The sequence below is a fragment of the Populus trichocarpa genome, chromosome 14 (genome assembly GCF_000002775.5).
Source record: "Populus trichocarpa isolate Nisqually-1 chromosome 14, P.trichocarpa_v4.1, whole genome shotgun sequence".
Lineage (NCBI taxonomy): Eukaryota > Viridiplantae > Streptophyta > Magnoliopsida > Malpighiales > Salicaceae > Populus > Populus trichocarpa.
The window spans coordinates 15,614,784-15,633,669 of record NC_037298.2 but is presented as its reverse complement, the minus strand read 5'-3'; positions in this window follow the sequence as shown (position 1 = coordinate 15,633,669).

The following is an 18,886-nucleotide window of genomic DNA, read 5'->3' as shown; positions in this document are numbered from 1 at the left end:
AATGTAGTAGCCGACGCCTTGAGTAGGAAGGGAAAAACAGTGATGAATGATATGGAGCTTAAGGAACAAGAAAGTATAGTGGAATTAAAGAAAATGGGCCTGCGGCTAAGTGTAGGGCCCGAAGGATCACTGTTAGCTCAATTAAAGATCTGATCTGTGCTTCGAGACAAGGTCTTGGTGGCTCAACAAGCAGATGTGAAAGTAAAAGAGATCAAGGAGAGGGTAAACAAGGGTATAGAGACATCATTTCAAATGTTATCCGATGGGCTAATAGCTATGGGTAGGCGAATTTATTTGCCTGAGCATAAGATTTTGAAAGACGAAGTATTAAGAGAAGCTCATGAATCTCGATTTGCTACTCATCCTGGGAGTACAAAGATGTATAGGGATTTAAAGGAAAACTACTGGTGGCCAAATATGAAGAGGGAAATAGCAGAATTTGTGTCAAATTGTGGGATCTGTCAACAAGTAAAGATAGAACACCAGAAACCTGCAGGGGAATTACAGTCATTATCAATTCCGGAATGGAAATGGGAGGATATTTCTATGGATTTTATGACGGGATTACCCAGGGGAAAGAAGGGGAATGATGCCATATGGGTGGTCGTGGATCGACTAACAAAATCTGCTTTGTTTTTGCCAATGAAGATGACTGATTCGGTGGATAAGCTGGCAAAATTGTATGTAAATGAAGTAATCAGACTTCACGGAGTGCCGGTTTCAATTATATCGGATCGGGATCCAAGGTTCACATCAAGATTGTGGCCTAGCTTACAACGGGCAATGGGGACAAAGTTGAATCTGAGCACGGCATTTCATCCTTAGACGGATGGTCAATCTGAAAGGACCATCCAAACTCTTGAGGATCTCTTGAGGTCCTATGTGCTGGAGTTTGGAGGGAATTGGGAGGATCTCCTGCCATTGATGGAGTTTACTTATAATAATAGCCATCAAACTACCATTGGTATGGCTCCATATGAAGCATTGTATGGGAGGAAATGCTGTACCCTAATTTGTTGGGAGGAAGTAGGAGAAAGGAAGCTTTTGGGACCTGAGATGGTGCAACTGACAACTAACAAGGTGAGGGTGATCAAAAAGAGAATGAAGGAAGCCCAGGATAGACAAAAAAGTTACGCAGATCGCCGAAGTAGGCCGTTGGAAATCCAAGTAGGGGATAAAGTATTTTTGAAGGTGGCTTCTTGGAAAGGCATCATTCGATTTGGAGTAAAAGGGAAATTAGCCCCGAGATATATTGGCCCTTTTGAGATTAAAGAAAGAATCAGGCCAGTTGCATATCGATTAGAATTGCCTGTATATTTGGATAAGATTCACAATGTGTTCCATGTATCATTGCATCGAAAGGCCAAGATAGACCCCTCACGGGTATTGCCACAAGTTCCTATGAAGATAAAAGGGGATCTAACCATGAAAACTAAGCTCGTCAAGATCTTAGATCGAGATGAGAAATTGTTGAGGAATAAAAGAGTTCCCTTGGTGAGAGTATTGTGGAGAAGCTCTCGAATAGAAAAAGAAACATGGGAAAGAGAATCCGAGATGAAGGAAAAGTTTCCGCACTTATTCTCCGACATAGGTACGTAACTTGAATTTCGAGGACGAAATTTTTATTAGGAGGGGAGATTGTAAATCCCGAGAAAAACCAAGACTGGATTAAATTAAAGAAAATAAACTAAACTAAAAAGAAGTGGGGGCAAGAACGAATACACTTAAAGAAAATAGGGCCTAAATGCAAATAAGAATAATTATAGAGCATAAATACTCCTATTCTCACCAAAAACAGATCGGCAGCTACGTAAATAAAGAAAAGAGGGAGTTTTTATATCTATTTTTTTTACAAATCAAGAGAGAAACACCAAAATTTCAAGAACCCATCCCAGATTGAGGGTTATAGGTAAAATAAACCCTGGTGGGAAAGGGATTAACAAGAAAAATTGAACAAGAAGAGAAGAGGGGAGGGTCGGCTGTCATTAGAAAGAAAAGGAGGGATCGAAGCCTTAATTCGCACCTAGTTAAGATATTATAAACGTGGTCTTATGAGTCATTTCAAGTCGATTATGAATTGATGCCTGGATGTAAATTTATATATTGAGTTCTTAGACTTGAATTGAGAAAAAAAAAAGTAAGAGTTGTTAAAGTAAAGAACTTCGTGTGTTGTGTGTAAATGGAAAGGTTGATGAATCTAGACAGTTTCGTCTCTTGAACTTCAAAGAGATTTTGGGTAGGAGAATGAAGGAATTAGGATCAAGTTCCTTCATAGAAATTGTATTTTTGGATGTTTACTAACTAATGAAATTGGTCTTGCTCAATTTGGAGTCATAGAACTCCAGTTATGGGTCACCAACCGAGACTGGGTCATGACAGACCCTATAGGGTAGTAGGTCTGGTTCATTGATGAGCAATTTTGACTGTCTTAGAGGCAGAACTGGGTTCTCCTCAAAACATAGAACTTGTAGCCTCATGTCTTACCTTTCCAACGCCATAAATTTCGCTTGAATCGGAGTTCTATAACTCTAGATATAGTTAAAAATCTGAGGAGAGGTCAGACAGTAACAGTTCAAAAACAAGACAGTAACAGTTCGATGTCTAGACAGTAACAATTGGACAGTAATAGTTCAATGTCTAGACAGTAACGATTCAAAAACAAGACAGTAACATTTCAATGTCTAGGTAGTAACAGTTCAATGTCTAGACAGTAACGGTTCAAAAATAAGACAGTAACAGTTCAAAAATGGACAGTAACAGTTGGACAGTAACAGTCCAAGTGTTTGTTAATGAGTAATTTTGACTATCTTAGAGGCCGAACTGGGTTCTTCTCAAAACATAGAACTTGTAGCCTCATGTCTTACCTTTCCAATGCCATAAATTTCGCTTGAATCAGAGTTCTATAACTCCAGATATAGTTAAAACTCTGAGGAGAGGTCAGACAGTAACAGTTCAAAAATGGACAGTAACAGTTGGATAGTAACAGTCCAAGTGTTTGTTAATGAGCGATTTTGACTATCTTAGAGGCAGAACTGGGTTCTTCTCAAAACATAGAACTTGTAGCCTCATGTCTTACCTTTCCAACGCCACAAATTTCGCTTGAATCGGTGTTCTATAACTCCAGATATAGTTAAAAATCTGAGGAGAGGTCAGACAGTAACAGTTCAAAAACGAGACAGTAACAGTTGTACAGTGATAGTCCAAATATAAAGAAAGGAATGATAACTAGGATTGGACAAAGAACGACAGTAATAATGAGTGAAATGAGAAAAACATAAAGTACTAAGAAATGACTGAAAGAAAGACTTATTGGTTGTTGATATGGTTATTATAAAACATATCCTTGAGTGAGGAAAATTTATGAGATAAACCTGTGATTTGCAGGAGGGACCACAGACGTGGTGCAACAACAGCAGCAGGGGAGCACAAGTAGAGCTTCTATTGCAGGTAGGTGATTCACACCTATGCTTTCTAGTTAAATTCCATGATTTAATATATTTTTGATGAGAAATGTGAATTACTGAATGTATGTGTATTCAAGGTGAAAAGTTGTTATGTGAATTGCCAAGTGATGAAATTATCACTGGCAAAGGAAATATGAGAAGTGTGATTTGAGGCATAAACTAGCATACATTGAGTGTATGTTAGGATCCCGGGTAAGGGGATCACCATGTATTGTCTAGCATACATTGAGTGTATGTTAGGATCCCGGGTAAGGGGATCACCATGTATTGGCTAGCATATATTGAGTGTATGTTAGGATCCCGGGTAAGGGGATCACCTTGTATTGGCTAGCATACATTTAGTGTATGTTAGGATCCCGGGTAAGGGGATCGTCACGAATGGACTAGCATACATTTAGTGTATGTTAGGATCCCGGGTAAGGGGATCACCTTGTAATGGCTAGCATACATTTAGTGTATGCTAACATACATTCAGTGTATGATCTCCACGTATTGGCTAACATACATTCAGTGTATGTTAGGATCCCGGGTAAGGGGATCACCATGTATTGGCCAGCATACATTTAGTGTATGTTAGGATCCCGGGTAAAGGGATCGCCTTATATCGACTCCTATGGGGTGGTGATGACGATACCAGTGAAAGTGGTATCGGTAATGTGATAAGCAAAAGTAATCACGTTGATCTTATAAGGTCTGGAATGAAGGTTGATAGTGGCAGAGGGAACGGTTATTAATAGTTTGAATAAGGAAGAGATTTTAATAAAAAAGAACTAGAAGGGAGAAGTAAATGAAATATGAATGCATGTTACCCTGTTGAAATTATTAGATATTCATATTGTTATATTTATTGTGATATTCACCATACAATAATATTTATTTTGTTTCAGGATCATCGCATGCACGACAGGAGTTGATCCTAGCTTATGTTCCCTTTTTGAAATCTAGGTTCTAGGGAGTATACCCTTGTATTTTGTAAACATGAAAATGTTTGTATAACTTAATTTGTATAATAAATGTTTAAACTTGATTGGATGAATTTAACGTTGTAGTTTATATAACCATATTTCATGTCTATGTATCTATATTTATTTAAATTATCCATCCATAATGATATTTTTGTTATATAATGCATATCATAAATATTATGGTTGACAGGTGTGAGTATAATTGTGGAATTGAAACCCAGGATGATTGGGTCGGGAATTAAGTTATAAGATGCAAACTGTTAGAAGTGTAAACAGGTTACATGTCGGTAACTTGGGACTTTCCGGTATAGGGGGGACTCCGTCGAAATTCCGGTAGATGTTAATACGAAGACCATGAATACGTATATACAAAAAAAAATTAACTACTCTGTTTTTCTATTGACATGAGATTGTTGTTTTATCCCAGAAATGGGGGATGTTACACCATAGGATTCCAGTGTCTATTGTATCGGATCGAGATCCCAGGTTCACGTCTCGACTTTGGCCAAGCATACAACATGTCTTGGGGACAAGACTAAACATGAGCACTGCGTTTCACCCTCAAACTATTGGCCAATCAGAAAGAGTCATCTAAGTCTTGGAAGACCTATTACAGGCATGTGTGCTAGAATTTGGAGGAAACTGGGAGGAACACATGGCGTTGGTGGAGTTCACGTATAACAATAGTCAACAAGCCACAATAGGGATGGCCCTGTATGAAGCCTTATATGGTAGGAGATGCAGGACTCCTTTATGTTGGGAGGAAATTGGGGACTGGAAGTTATATGGCGCGGAGTTGGTCCAAGTCACCACGGAGAAAGTGAGAACTATCAGGGATCGCATCAAAGCTGCACAGGATAGACAGAAGAAGTATGTTGATGTGAGGAGAAGACCTCTCGGGTTCAGTACGGGGGACCAGGTGTTCCTAAAGGTAGCCCCATGGAAGAACATGTTATGGTTCGGATTGAAAGGGAAGTTAACTCCCCGCTTCATCAGACCTTTCAAAATTTTGCAGCGAGTGGGGCTAATAGCCTACAAAGTGGACTTGCCCCCATAGTTAGCCTAGGTCCATGATGTGTTCCATTTCTTCTTGTTAAGGAAGGCTGACGTGGATCCCTCCCGGATCCTACCCCAAGTTCCAGTAGAAGTCAAGGAAGACTTAACACTCGAATTGAGGCCTATAAGGATACTAGATCGAGAGGTGAAGGAGCTACAAAGCAAAAAGATCCCCATCGTCAGAATCTTATGACGAAATGCTCAAATAGAAGAGGAAACTTGGGAGAGGGAGGCCGAGATAAGGAAAAAGTACCCCAATTTATTTGAACTACCAGGTATGGAGTATGAAACCTCTTAAATTTCGAGGATGAAATTCATATTAACGAGGGAGAATGTAAACACCCAAAAGAATATATATATATATATATATATATATATATATAATTGATGACTCCACCGTCGCTGCCGATTTCTAAATCGGCAATGAAGCAGTTTTCGCTGCCGATTCAAGAAATCGGCAGCGACGCACTTAACACTCGAATTGAGGCCTATGAGGATACTAGATCGGGAAGTGAAGGAGCTACGGAGCAAAAAGATCCCCATCATCAGAATCTTATGGTGAAATGCTCAAATAGAAGAGGAAACTTGGGAGAGGGAGGCCGAGATGAGAAAAAAGTACCCCAATTTATTTGAACTACCAGGTATGGAGTATGAAACCTCTTAAATTTTGAGGACGAAATTCATATTAAGGACAAATATATATATATATATATATATATATATATATATATATATATATATATATATATATATATATTGATGAATCCACCGTCGCTGTCGATTCAGAAATCGGTAGCGACATAGTTTTATTAAAAGTTAGGGAAACAAATTGGATTTTCTTAAGGAGTTGGGAGGGAGGGGTAAAACCGTTTTGGAGAGACCAAAACAAGGATAAGAACACATCTAAACCAACCACAAACACCCCAACTCATTTAATGAGGAGTATAAATACAAGGAGGAGAGAGAAGGTGACCCTTCCTCTTCCTAAAGTTGTCTGTAGTAGTTGCATGTCCAGCTGCATGTTGCTCTTCCCTTCCTCCTTCCCAACGAAAACCTAAACCAAACCAGCAGAAAGTGTCTTGTGAACGTGTGAGGGAGAATTGAGACCTTGAGAGAAGATTGGACAGCTGCCTAGAGGGAAAGGAAAAGGGGGCCAGAAAACATGAGAGGAAGAAGGAGGAGAACCAGCAGGAGAGGAGAAAGAATATTGTCAAACCTTCCCCAAACTTACTTAGATTCGAAAGGTATGGGTCATGAAACTCCTTTCCTCTTGTCTTTAAGGCCCAAAACCGGAAATGAAGAAGAAGACCCTAAGAAAATTGACCTAAGACCTAAGCTAGCTGTGAAGGAAATTGAAATTAACTAAGAGGACAAGGAAACAGAAACGAAATGAGGCCAATTCCCAGAACATCTAACAAAGAAAAATGAATAAAATGGAAAGACCAAATCATGGTAGAGGGTCGGCCTTAACTATAGGGTTGACCTTAACTATAGGGTTGGCCATCATGCATGTGTGTGTTCTGCTGGGAATTTGTTGACAGATTATATGCTGGAATTGATGGTTTCAATGTGTATGTTCTGCTGGAATTTGTTGAAAGATTATATGTTGAAATTGATGGTTTTCAATGTGTGTGTTCTCCTAGAATTTGTTGAAAGATTATATGCTGAAATTGATGGTCTTCAATGTGTGTGTTCTGCTGGAATTTGTTGAAAGATTATATGCTAAAATTGATGGTTACAATATGTGTGTTCTGCTGGAACTTAGTGACAGTTTATGTGTTAGGGTTGTTACAACATGTGTATGTGTGTGTTCATACTGAAATGTGTGTTTTACAGCGAATTTGTGATTCGCCGCCGAAACTGAGTCTTCTATAGTGAATAAGCATTCACTGCCGAATTGTGTGTTCTGCAGCGAAATTATTCGCTACTGAAACTATGTCGTCTGTAGCGAATTAGCATTCGCTGCCGAATAACATGTCCTCAGCGAATTTGTGATTAGCTGCCGAAGTTGAGTTGTCTGCAGCAAATTTGTGATTCGTTGCCAAAACTGAGTTGCCTGCAGTGAATAAGCATTCGCTGCCGAATCGTGTGTTCTGCAACGAATTTGTGATTCGTTGCTGAAGTTGAGTCGTCTGCAGCGAATCTGTGATTCGCTACCGAAACTGTGTCGTCTACAGCGAATTAGTATTCATTGTCGAATGGTGTGTTCTGTAGCTAATATGTCATTTGCTGTCGAAGTTGAGTTGGCTGCAGCGAATAAGCATCCGCTGCCGAATCGTGTGTTCTGCTACGAATTTGTGATTCGCTGTCAAAGTTGAGCTATCTGCAGCAAATTTGTGATTCGCTTCCCAAACTGTGTCATCTGCAGCGAATTAGCATTCGCTGTTGAATGGCGTGTTCTGCAGCTAATATGTGATTTGCTGCCGAAGTTGAGTTGGCTGCAGCGAATAAGCATTCGCTGCCGAATCGTGTGTTCTGCTGCGAATTTGTGATTCGCTGCCGAAGTTGAGTTGTCTGCAGCGAATTTGTGATTCGCTTCCCAAACTGAGTTGTCTGCAGCGAATTAACATTCACTGCCGAATTGTGTGTTCTGCAGCAAATTTGTGATTGACTGCCGAATCGTGTGTTCTGCAGCAAATTTGTGATTGGTTGCCGAAGTTGAGTTGTCTGCAGGGAATCTGTGATTCACTGTTGAAACTGAGTTGGTTGCAGCAAATTAGCATTCACTGCCAAAATGTGTGTTTTGCAGCGAATTTGGGATTCGCTGCCGAAGATGAGTTGTCTACAACGAATTTGTGATTCGCTGCCGAAACTAAGTTGTTTGCAGCGAATTGGCATTCACTGCCGAATTGTGTGTTCTGCAGCAAATTTATGATTCGCTGTCGAATTGTGTGTTCTACAGCGAAATTGTGATTCGCTGCCAAAGTTGTATTGTTTGCAGCGAATTTGTGACACGCTGCCGAAATTGAGTTGTCTGCAACAAAGTAGCATTTGCTGTCGTAAAACATGTTGGCTGCAACGAAGTAGGATACGCTGCCGAAATTGTGGCACCAGCAGAGAATTGGCAGCCTGAGGGAACCAGTTTTCGCTGCCGAATTGGTAGCCTACACGGAACCAGTTTTCGCTGTCGAATTGAGCTACCTACAGCGAACCAATTTTCGCTGCCGATTTGTACAATAGGCATCCTGGTCAGAAATGACTTAAATGCTAGTAGCTATTTCATGGTATGATGGTGTAAAATGTGGAACACTTGAATGTGAACATATGAACTCTTGAAATAAGTAAGGTGACGAATGTGATTCAAAGATACAAATGTACTGATTTGTGACCATTGATGTCTTAGGTGGTGCGGTCGGGATCGGACCACCGTCAAGACAAGAACAACCCACAGGTGGAGCAGGTAGGTGACTTTCACCTTCCTTTTTCATACGTTGAGTAATGAAATACTTTATCATGAATGTTACCATATTGTGTTAGAACAGATATCAGATTGTCAAATGCTTAAATGTTGACAAATGGTTGATTAGCTTCAGCTAATGGCATCCAAATGGATGACCAGGACAAACGATTGATTAGCTTCGGCTAATGGCATCAGAATGGATGACCGGAAAAACGTATGATTAGTTTCGGCTAATGGCATCCTAATGGATGACTGGGACAAATGATTGATTAGCGTCGGCTAATGGCATCCAAATGGATGACCGGGACAAGAATAATAATATTACAAGAATATATATTAAAAACATGTACAACACAGAGAGCAGCCAGACAAACAAAACACTACTAGAAATTCGCTTAATACCAACGGGATTGCCGACGGAATAATTCTGTCAGTAATTTGAGGTTGCCATTACCGACTGAATTTACGCTGTCAGTAATTTCATCGGTATATACCGACGGCCAAATTTCATCGGTATCTACCGACGGAATTACGGACAGAATGTTGAGAATATAAAAAAAAGGGCGGTTCGCTGATGTGGAGGTTATTGCGGTATTTTTTATCGACGGAATCACCGAGGGATTCAAAACGCCAGCTCCATACGGTGACGTGACCGATTCACTGATGAAAATGCCGATAGAATTACCGAATGATTCAAAACGACAGCTCCGTACGGTGACGTGCCCTGTTTACCGTCAGACGAGCCGACGGAATCACAGACGGAATATGTCCGTCGGTGAAGCCGTCGGTAAAAGTTAATATATTATCGACCCTCTCCTCCCCTATTTCTTTTTCTTCTTCCCCATCTCAACTCTCCCCAACTGCAAACAACTAGCCCCCCCAAAAAAAAAATCTCCCTCTTCTCAGCACAACAAGTCATATTTCTTTAAGTCTTTTCGTCACAACATCCGTGTTCTGATTTACTGACGGATTTTTATCAGTTTTTGTAAGTAATTCTATCTTTTTAAATTTTAACATTTAAATGTGAATTTTATTGTTTTTTTAGTATATGTATTTTGTTAGTAGATGTACATGTTTTATTGTTATTTCTCAAACAAACTTGTAGTATATGAATATATAATTTTATACTTGTTATGGTTTGTTTTAGATTTTGTAAGATTGTATTTGTTTGTAAATTGTTGAAACTTTATTGAATTACCGAATTATATGTGTTGTTTTGAAATAATTAATAGCTTGTTTAATGGGTCCGTTTTAATTTTTATCATCAATGGTATTGCGGAGTTGTAATTTCTGTAAATTGATATGTATGTATTAATTTGTATGGACGTTGATAATTGATAATGAATATTTAATATTTATGAGAAGTTGTAATTGGTTTGTTAGATAATCTCGAGGTAAACCAATATTTTTGCAAATTTATTTACCTAACATAGTACATGTTGTCATCATAATTTTATAGAGGTTCGATAGAAGTCATGGATGATCATTCATGGATGTATTGAGATTCACCTCAAGGATTGCGGAGGATGGATTACTGTAACGGGGTTCAGGGTTTTATTAATTTCGCAACATCTATTCCCAGAAATTTTACTGGAGGCGGTATTAGGTGTCCATGCAGGAAGTGTCAAAATAAAAAGTATTTGCATCCAAATGTTGTAATGATGCATCTTCTACACAAAGGGTTTATGGAGAATTATCAGTGTTGGTATGCACACGGAGAAGTATTTGTTAGTAAAAGGAGAATGGGAGAAAGGGTGGTTGGGTCAACTTCTAGTGCTAGCAATGTGCATGAAGCGGAAAATGACAACACTAATCCTTACAGGAATATGGTTATGGATGCAATGAGAATGAATCAAGGTAATGTCAGTCAATGTCCAATTGTAGAAGAAGAACCTAATGCAGATGCAGCTAGGTTTTTTGATTGGTTGAAAGATTCTGACGAACCATTATGGGATGGCTGCACAACCACAGTAAATTATCGGCCGTAGCACAGGTGTTCACCATCAAGTCAGATCAGGGGTTGAGTGAGGCCGGGTATGATAAGATTATTGAATGGGCGAGAAGCATTTTACCTTAAGGGAACAGGCTGAAAGAGAACTTCTATGCTGCGAAGTCCATGATGAAACCCCTCAATTTAGGATACCAGAAAATTGACATGTGCCCTAACTTCTGCATGTTATACTACCTTGAAAATGCTGAGATGACCGAGTAAATGGCATGCGGGCATTCCCGTTACAAACCCAGAACTGGTAGGGGAAAGACGCTAGTGGCATATAAAAAACTTAGATACTTCCCAATCACATCTAGACTGCAGAGGTTATTCATGTCACCAAGGACTGTTGAGCACATGACATGGCACCAATCACATGATGCGGTTGATGGAGTGATGATGCATCCTTCTGACGGCGAAGCGTGGAAACACTTTAACATTGTGCATCCTCACTTTTCAGCTGAATCAAGGAACGTGCGTCCTGGGTTGTGTACAGACGGATTCAACCCATTCGGATCATTTGCTGCTCCTTATTCTTGTTGGCCGGTCATACTGACGGTTTATAACTTGCCACCGGGGATGTGTATGAGGTCGGAGTTCATGTTTTTATCTATGGTCATACCAGGTCCGAGCAGCCCGGTCCGGAATATAGATGTTTGTCTTCGATCGTTGATTGATGAGTTGGCGCAGTTGTGGTCCTCCGGAGCTTTGACTTATGATATATCGAGGAAACAAAATTTTCTTATGAGGGCGGCTTTGATGTGGACTATCAATGATTTTCCAGCTTATGGAATGCTTTCTGGTTGGAGCACGCAAGGGAAACTAACATGTCCATACTGCATGGAAAACAACAAGGCATTCACGCTAACAAACGAAGGTAAAGCTTCTTTTTTTACTGTCACCGTTGTTTCTTGACACATAATCACAGGTACAGAAAGAACAAAAAAAATTTCTTTTTTGGCAGAGTTGAAAAGGATGTTGCACCCCCGCGTCTTTCTGGTGAAGAATTGCATGATGTTGTATCAGAGTACGGTGACATTGTGTTTGGTCTCCAATCAGGTAAGCAGAAGTTCCCTGGTTTTGGTTTGACCCATAATTGGGTAAAGCGAAGTATCTTTTGGGAGCTTCCTTATTGGAAGACCAATCTTCTCCGCCATAACCTTGACGTCATGCATATTGAAAAGAACGTGTTTGAGAACATTTTCAACACCATCATGGATGTGAAGGGGAAGACAGAGGACAACATCAAGGCTAGATTGGATGTAGCTTTGTTCTGTAACTGATAAAATATGGAGTTGGTTTGTGATGAGTCACGGGTCGCAAAACCAAGAGCAAGCTTCGTGTTAGAGAAAAACGCACAACTACTAGTCTACAAATGGCTTAAGAGTCTGCGTTTTTCGGATGGACATGCCTCGAACATATCAAGGCTGGTTAATATGGAGGAATGCAGATTGTATGGAATGAAGAGTCATGACTGCCACGTGTTTATGCAAAACACTCATCCCATTAGCTTTTCGTGATTTGTTGCCAAAGGGGATATGGGATGCACTCACGGAGATCAGTCATTTCTTTAGAAATTTATGCTCCAGCAAGTTGAATGTTGATCACATTGAGAGGCTTGAAAAGAATATCGTCAAGACACTATGCAAACTTGAGATGATATTCCCTCCATCATTTTTTGACTCAATAAAGCATCTCCCCATACATCTACCGTTCGACGCAAAAGTTGGAGGACCGGTCCAGTATAGATGGATGTACCCATTCGAACGGTTAGATATTACAGTTGCAATGTAATTCATATATAAAAGTATTTTCTTTGTTTTTCTTTGTTTTTCTTCATTGAAAATATTTGATTAATTCAATGCAGGTACTTGTTCAATCTCAAGAAAAAGGTTAAGAACAAGGCGCATGTTGAGGCTTCGATATGTGAGGCCTATATTGTTGAGGAGATCTCAATATTTATTTCGTACCATTTCGAACCTCATCTGAGAACCAGAATCAATCGCGTTCCACGACATGATGATAGCGGTGAAGTGTCTTCCAGTGGGAACTTGTCAATATTCTCCAATCCTGGACGACCCACACCTAAAAATGCCGTAAGAGGAAGATATTTCTCAGAAATAGAGTTCAAATAAGCACACAATTATGTTTTATTTAACTGTGATGAGCTGAGACCTTTTATTCAGTAAGTGTATATATGTGAAAAAACTAATTAAACTTTGTCAATAATATACTGTTAATTATATATTGTAATATAATACACTCATTACCACTTGCAGGGAACATCGACAATATTTGTTGTCCAATAACTCACAGCTGACCGAATCCTAGATCTTTCAATTACAAGATGAACAATTTGCCACATGGTTCAGAACACATGTAAGCACTATAACAAACTCATTCTCACTTGCAAATTTATTGTATGCATGTCATTACATGATTCTCATTTACTGTTCATTGATGTACATTATATACAAGGTTTATCAAATGAGAAGAAGTGATGTTAAGTCATTGTCTTCACTAAGCCTGGGCCCTGAAAGAAAAGTGAAGTGCTATAACGGGTATTTTGTCAATGGATATGTTTTCCATATTGAAGAATACGGGTATGGAAGAAAGACATACAACAGTGGTGTTTATGTTAAGGGATCGACTAGTAGTGAGTTAGAAGTTGACTACTATGGTAGATTAGAAGAGGTCGTCGAACTCCAATATCATAGCGAGCAGAATAGAGTGTTTTTATTCAAATGTTATTGGTATGACACGACTGACAGAGGAATCAGATTTGATCCGCACTATGGTCTGGTCGAAATCAACTCAAAAGCTAGACTCCGCAACGTAAACGATGTCTTTGTTTTCGCAAAGCAATGTCAACAAGTTTATTACACATACACCCCTTCTTTTAGAAAGAATCGATCAAGAGTGGATTGGTTGTCCATTTTAAAAATGAAACTCAGGTGTCATGTCGAGCTTGTTCAGGATGAGAACGAAGACACAAGTGTGCGAGATGAAGTCTTTCAAGTTAGTGAGTTGGTTGAACCAAATCGAGTTGCTCCTTTGATTGACTTGGAAGAAAATTCAAATTTTTGTGTTTTCGATTATAGTCTTGTTGATGTTGACGCAGAGGAGTTGAATGTTGTTTTGAGCTCTAGCGGACAAGATTTCACAGTTTTACCGACGGAAACATTCCGTCGGTGTGTGATTATAAGTTCGTCGGTAATTTTTTTACCGACGGAATACGTCCACCGGCTTTACCTTTGTCGGTGATTCCCCATTCCGTCGGTATATCAGTCGGAAAAACAAAAAAACCATTTACCGACGGGTTTACAGACGGAACGTGCGCGCCAAAAAAAAAAGATTCCCGCTTGAAATATACCGACGGATTTTCATTCCGTCGGTGACGTTTAAATTACCGACGGAAAATATCCGTCGTTAAAGCAGTCGGTGAATTTATGACATACCGACGGAATATTTCCGTCTGTAAATTCGTCGGTACTGGTGGAAGCTACTGTTAAATGGCGACGGATTAAGTCCGTCGGTAATTCTGTTGGTGAAAGTTTAAAATACCGACCGAATTCATCCGTCGGTAAAATCCTTGGTAATAGTTTTTTTCTTAATTTGTTTTTAAAAAATTATTTAGGATATATAATATAAAACTATATAAATTAATTGTTATACAAACCAATTATGCAAATAAATTTTTATTAAACATAAAAAAAAAAAAACAAAGTTAAATAATATTCATTACAAACTGAATATGTTTCAAGAAAAATAATAAATGAAGTTTTAAAGGTAAATAATGTTGATTACAAATTAATATAAAGATGATGGAGCTTGAGGAGGAGGAGGAGATCCTGGCGGAGGCTGGTGGTTATACGGCCAAAAAGGATTAGGCGCACATGTTCCGCTATTTGACAATTTCATAATCATTTCGTAAAGCTGGTCATAAGCCGCTTTTTGCTGTTCCCGAGCCGCTTCATACTCCGCTTTTTGTTGTGCTTGAGACGCTTTGAATTGCTCAGACTCCGCTCTTTGTTCCGCTCTTTGTTGTGCATGAGACGCTTTGAGTTGTGCGTACTCCGCTTGTAGGTTATCGTATTTCTCGGTGAGTTGCTGTAAAGCCACGGACTCCTTAGATTGGGAGCTCGATATTGATTGGGAGCTCCCAACGATTGAAAAACTACGGGTCGACCGCAAGTTGTCGGCTGTAGTGTTGGAGAGCCCGTAAACCCGATTTTTATCGGGTCCACCTGACGAGCCAACCTCCATCCACAAATCCGGATCGAATTCCGGATGGGTCAAAGTATCGTCCCCGTATCTCTCCCTCAACCGATTATTATAGGTCTCCTGAAAATAAAACAAAAAGTAATCATCATATTCAATACAATAAACATAATAACTTACATAATAACTTACAAAATAAAATGGTTGAACAAACTTACCACGAAATACTGAGCACGGTTATCAACGAACTGTTGCGCCCCCTTCTGGCGGTCTTGACTCCGCACGTGCGTCTCCACAAACAGCTCCATTGGGCTCGGCTCACGTCCAAGAGACGCAGCCTATAATGAAAAAAGATATATTAACAACAACTGAATTTAACGATATATTTCATTTAAATTAATCTTACCATCCGTTTCGCATGTGCAGCAAACGGAACGGAGCCGCCAGTGTGAGTTGTCACCCCGCCATGAATTGGCCGATTCCGGTTGCCAGCACCGGACTGTGAGCGTCGTGTGAACCGCTCAGACGTCACGTGCTCAAGATAGTGCGGCCATATATCTTCCGGGATGTATATCGGTTTGAAATCCCTCCAAACCGCAACATCGTTCCAGCCGTGGAAACCCCTATCCCTCGCGGTTTTTTTTTGCCTTTTTCTGTGCTTCATACCAAAAATCACGCAACCTGCTTCACGCAACCAAAAATTACATTTCGAAACATAAATTTTTGTCTAAAAAAAATCCTGTATTGTTTTCGATCTTACCTAGTTGCCGCGTGATTTTCCCACACCCTCCTCACAACAGCGTTATGCTCAATGTCCCAGCAGAATTTGTGCTTTGTATAAATAAACAAGTTTAAATAAAAATAATAATTTATTTACAATTATATTAATAAGCTGAAAATTATAAATTAATACCAACCTCAAACCTGTTAAACCATGCATTGATTTGAGGCATCCATTCAGGATGCTTGGATATCTGACTCCATTGAAACAATGGAATCTCCATCGACGATTTAAACGCCGATGATATTACTCGGGCGGCTTCAATGTTTGTGAACCTGAAAATAAATGAAATAAATTCAATAGTGATTACTTGATAAATTATGTTGTAATTTTTTTTAAAAAAAACTAAAACCTTAACAAACTTACATTGAAAGGTCGTCCTTCCATTGTGCCTCGTACTTGCGGGTAAATTGATTCCGCAGCGAAGGCACGCCGCCTCTGCGCTGTGAAGTACCGCTGGAAGAGGCAGCATCGGTTGACGGCGCAGGTGGTGTAGGTGCCTCTTCTTGAGAGGCACCTAAGGAAATATCATCCTCGCTGCTAGACGAACTAGCTGCGACCGCACCTGAGCGACCAGCTCTGGTTTTTGTTCTACGCATCTACACAATTTGATACAAATAATTATATAATTAAATTCAAATGTAAAAAAAAAATTCGACAGCACCTACCCTATACCGGATACTACCCAAATCCACAAACTTGCACATATATATTAACAATAGCCACAAACAATTTACCCAATCTATACTAATTATTCCAACATATTCAATTACTAATTCTAAGGTAAATTCAACATTAACAATTACAATTCAACAAATTATTTAATATTAATTATGCCAATACAACAATAAAATATATTCAATAAATTCAAAAAAAACTCTAGACTAACAATCAAAATAAATGGAACAAATTAAACACAAATCATGCAATAATAAAGTAAAATTAATAATTATTCTAACATATTCAATTACTAATTCTATGCTAAATTCAACATTAACAATAAAAATTCAACAAATTAACTAAAAATAATTATGCCAATACAACAATAAAAAATATTCAAAAAATTAAAAAAAAAAAAACTATATACTTTAGCAATGAATTATGCAAAAAAAACTATAGACTTTATCTACATTACAAAAAATACACCAAAACAAAAAACAATAACCAAAAAAATAGCAAAAAAAAACTATTAAAGTAAAATGAAATAGAGAAAACACTAACCTTTTAAACTGATGAAGATGATGAAGAAAACTTGCTAGAGATTGGAGGTGAAAGCTTTGAAGAATGGAGAGGAAAAAAATCAAAAGCTTAAGGTGAGAAACGAAGGAGAAGAAAAAATGAACTGAAACGGCGGTCACTTGAACTTATATGGCAGTTTTACCGACGGATTCACCGACGGATATAAAATTAATTATTATTTTAATTTAGTCCGTCGGTGATATGTTAAAAATCCGTCGGCAAAGTTTGAATTTCGCACCAAAATTTTCAATGACCCTCCATATTTTTCGTGGTCCGTCGGTAATTCCGTCGGCAATATTACGCGGTCAGAGGCGCATTAAATGCGCAACCCTTTGAAATTCGCGCTGTCCGTCGGTAATGTTGTCGGTAAAATTGAACCGCCGACAACTTACCGACGTATTTAAATTCGTCGGTGTAGCCGTCGGTGATTTGATGGCATTTCAAGTAATTATTTTCGAACTCTCTGTGAAACACCGACGGACTAATTCCGTCGGTGTGGCCGTCTGTAATTGGGTGGCATTTCAAGTAATTATTTTCGAACTCTCTGTGAAATGCCGACGGACTAATTCCGTCGGTGTTGCCGTCTATAATTGGGTGGCATTTCAAGTAATTATTTTCGAACTCTCTGTGAAATGCCGACGGACTTAAGGCCGTCGGTGTGGCCGTCGGTGATATAGTGGCATTTCAAGTAATTATTTTCGAACTCTCTGTGAAATGCCGACGGACTTAAGGCCGTCGGTGATATAGTGGCATTTCAAGTAATTATTTCATGTCACAAAATATATCATCCATCATAATTGTGGCATTTCAACAAATTATTTCAAGTAATAAATATTTTGTGTTTCAAAATATATATATCATTCATAATCTAAATTACATGTAAAAAAGGGTTTTACATAGGGCTTCATTTTGGTAGTTAGTCAGAATTTTCTTCTTCTTCGTCATCAATTGAATTGTCATCACCTTCATCGCAATCTTCAATATGAATATCATCTTCTTCATCGATATTTGGTTGTCCGCTAGAGCTCAAAACAAAATTTAACTCATCTGCGTCAACATCAACAAGACTATCATCGAAAACACGAAAATTTGAATTTTCTTCCAATTCAATCGAAGGAGCAACTCGATATGGTTCAACCACCTCACTAACTTGAAAGACTTCATCTCGCACACTTGTGTCTTCGTTCTCATCCTGAACAACCTCGACACGACCCCGGGGTTTCGTTTTTAAAACAGACAACCAATCCACTCTTGATCGATCCTTTCTAAATGAAGGGGTGTATGTGTAATAAACTTGTTGACATTACTTTGCGAAAACAAAGACATCGTTTATGTTGCGGAGTCTAGCTTTTGAGTTGATTTCAACCAGACCATAGTGCGGATCAACTCTGATTCCTCTGTCAGTCGTGTCATACCAATAGCATTTGAATAAAAACACTATATTCTGCTCGTTATGATATTGCAGTTCGACGACCTCTTCTAACCTACCATAGTAGTCAACTTCTAACTCACTACTAGTGGATCCTTTAACACAAACACCGCTGTTGTATGTCTTTCTTCCATGCCCGTATTCTTCAGTATGGAAAACATATCCATTGACAAAATACCCGTTGTAGCACTTACATTTTCTTTCAGGCCCCAGGCTTAGTAAAGACAATGACTTAGGTGCACTCCTTCCCATTTGATAAACCTTACATGTAATGTACATCAATAAACAGTAAATGAACGGGAATCTCGTAATGACAAGCATACGTACAGTAATTTTGCAAG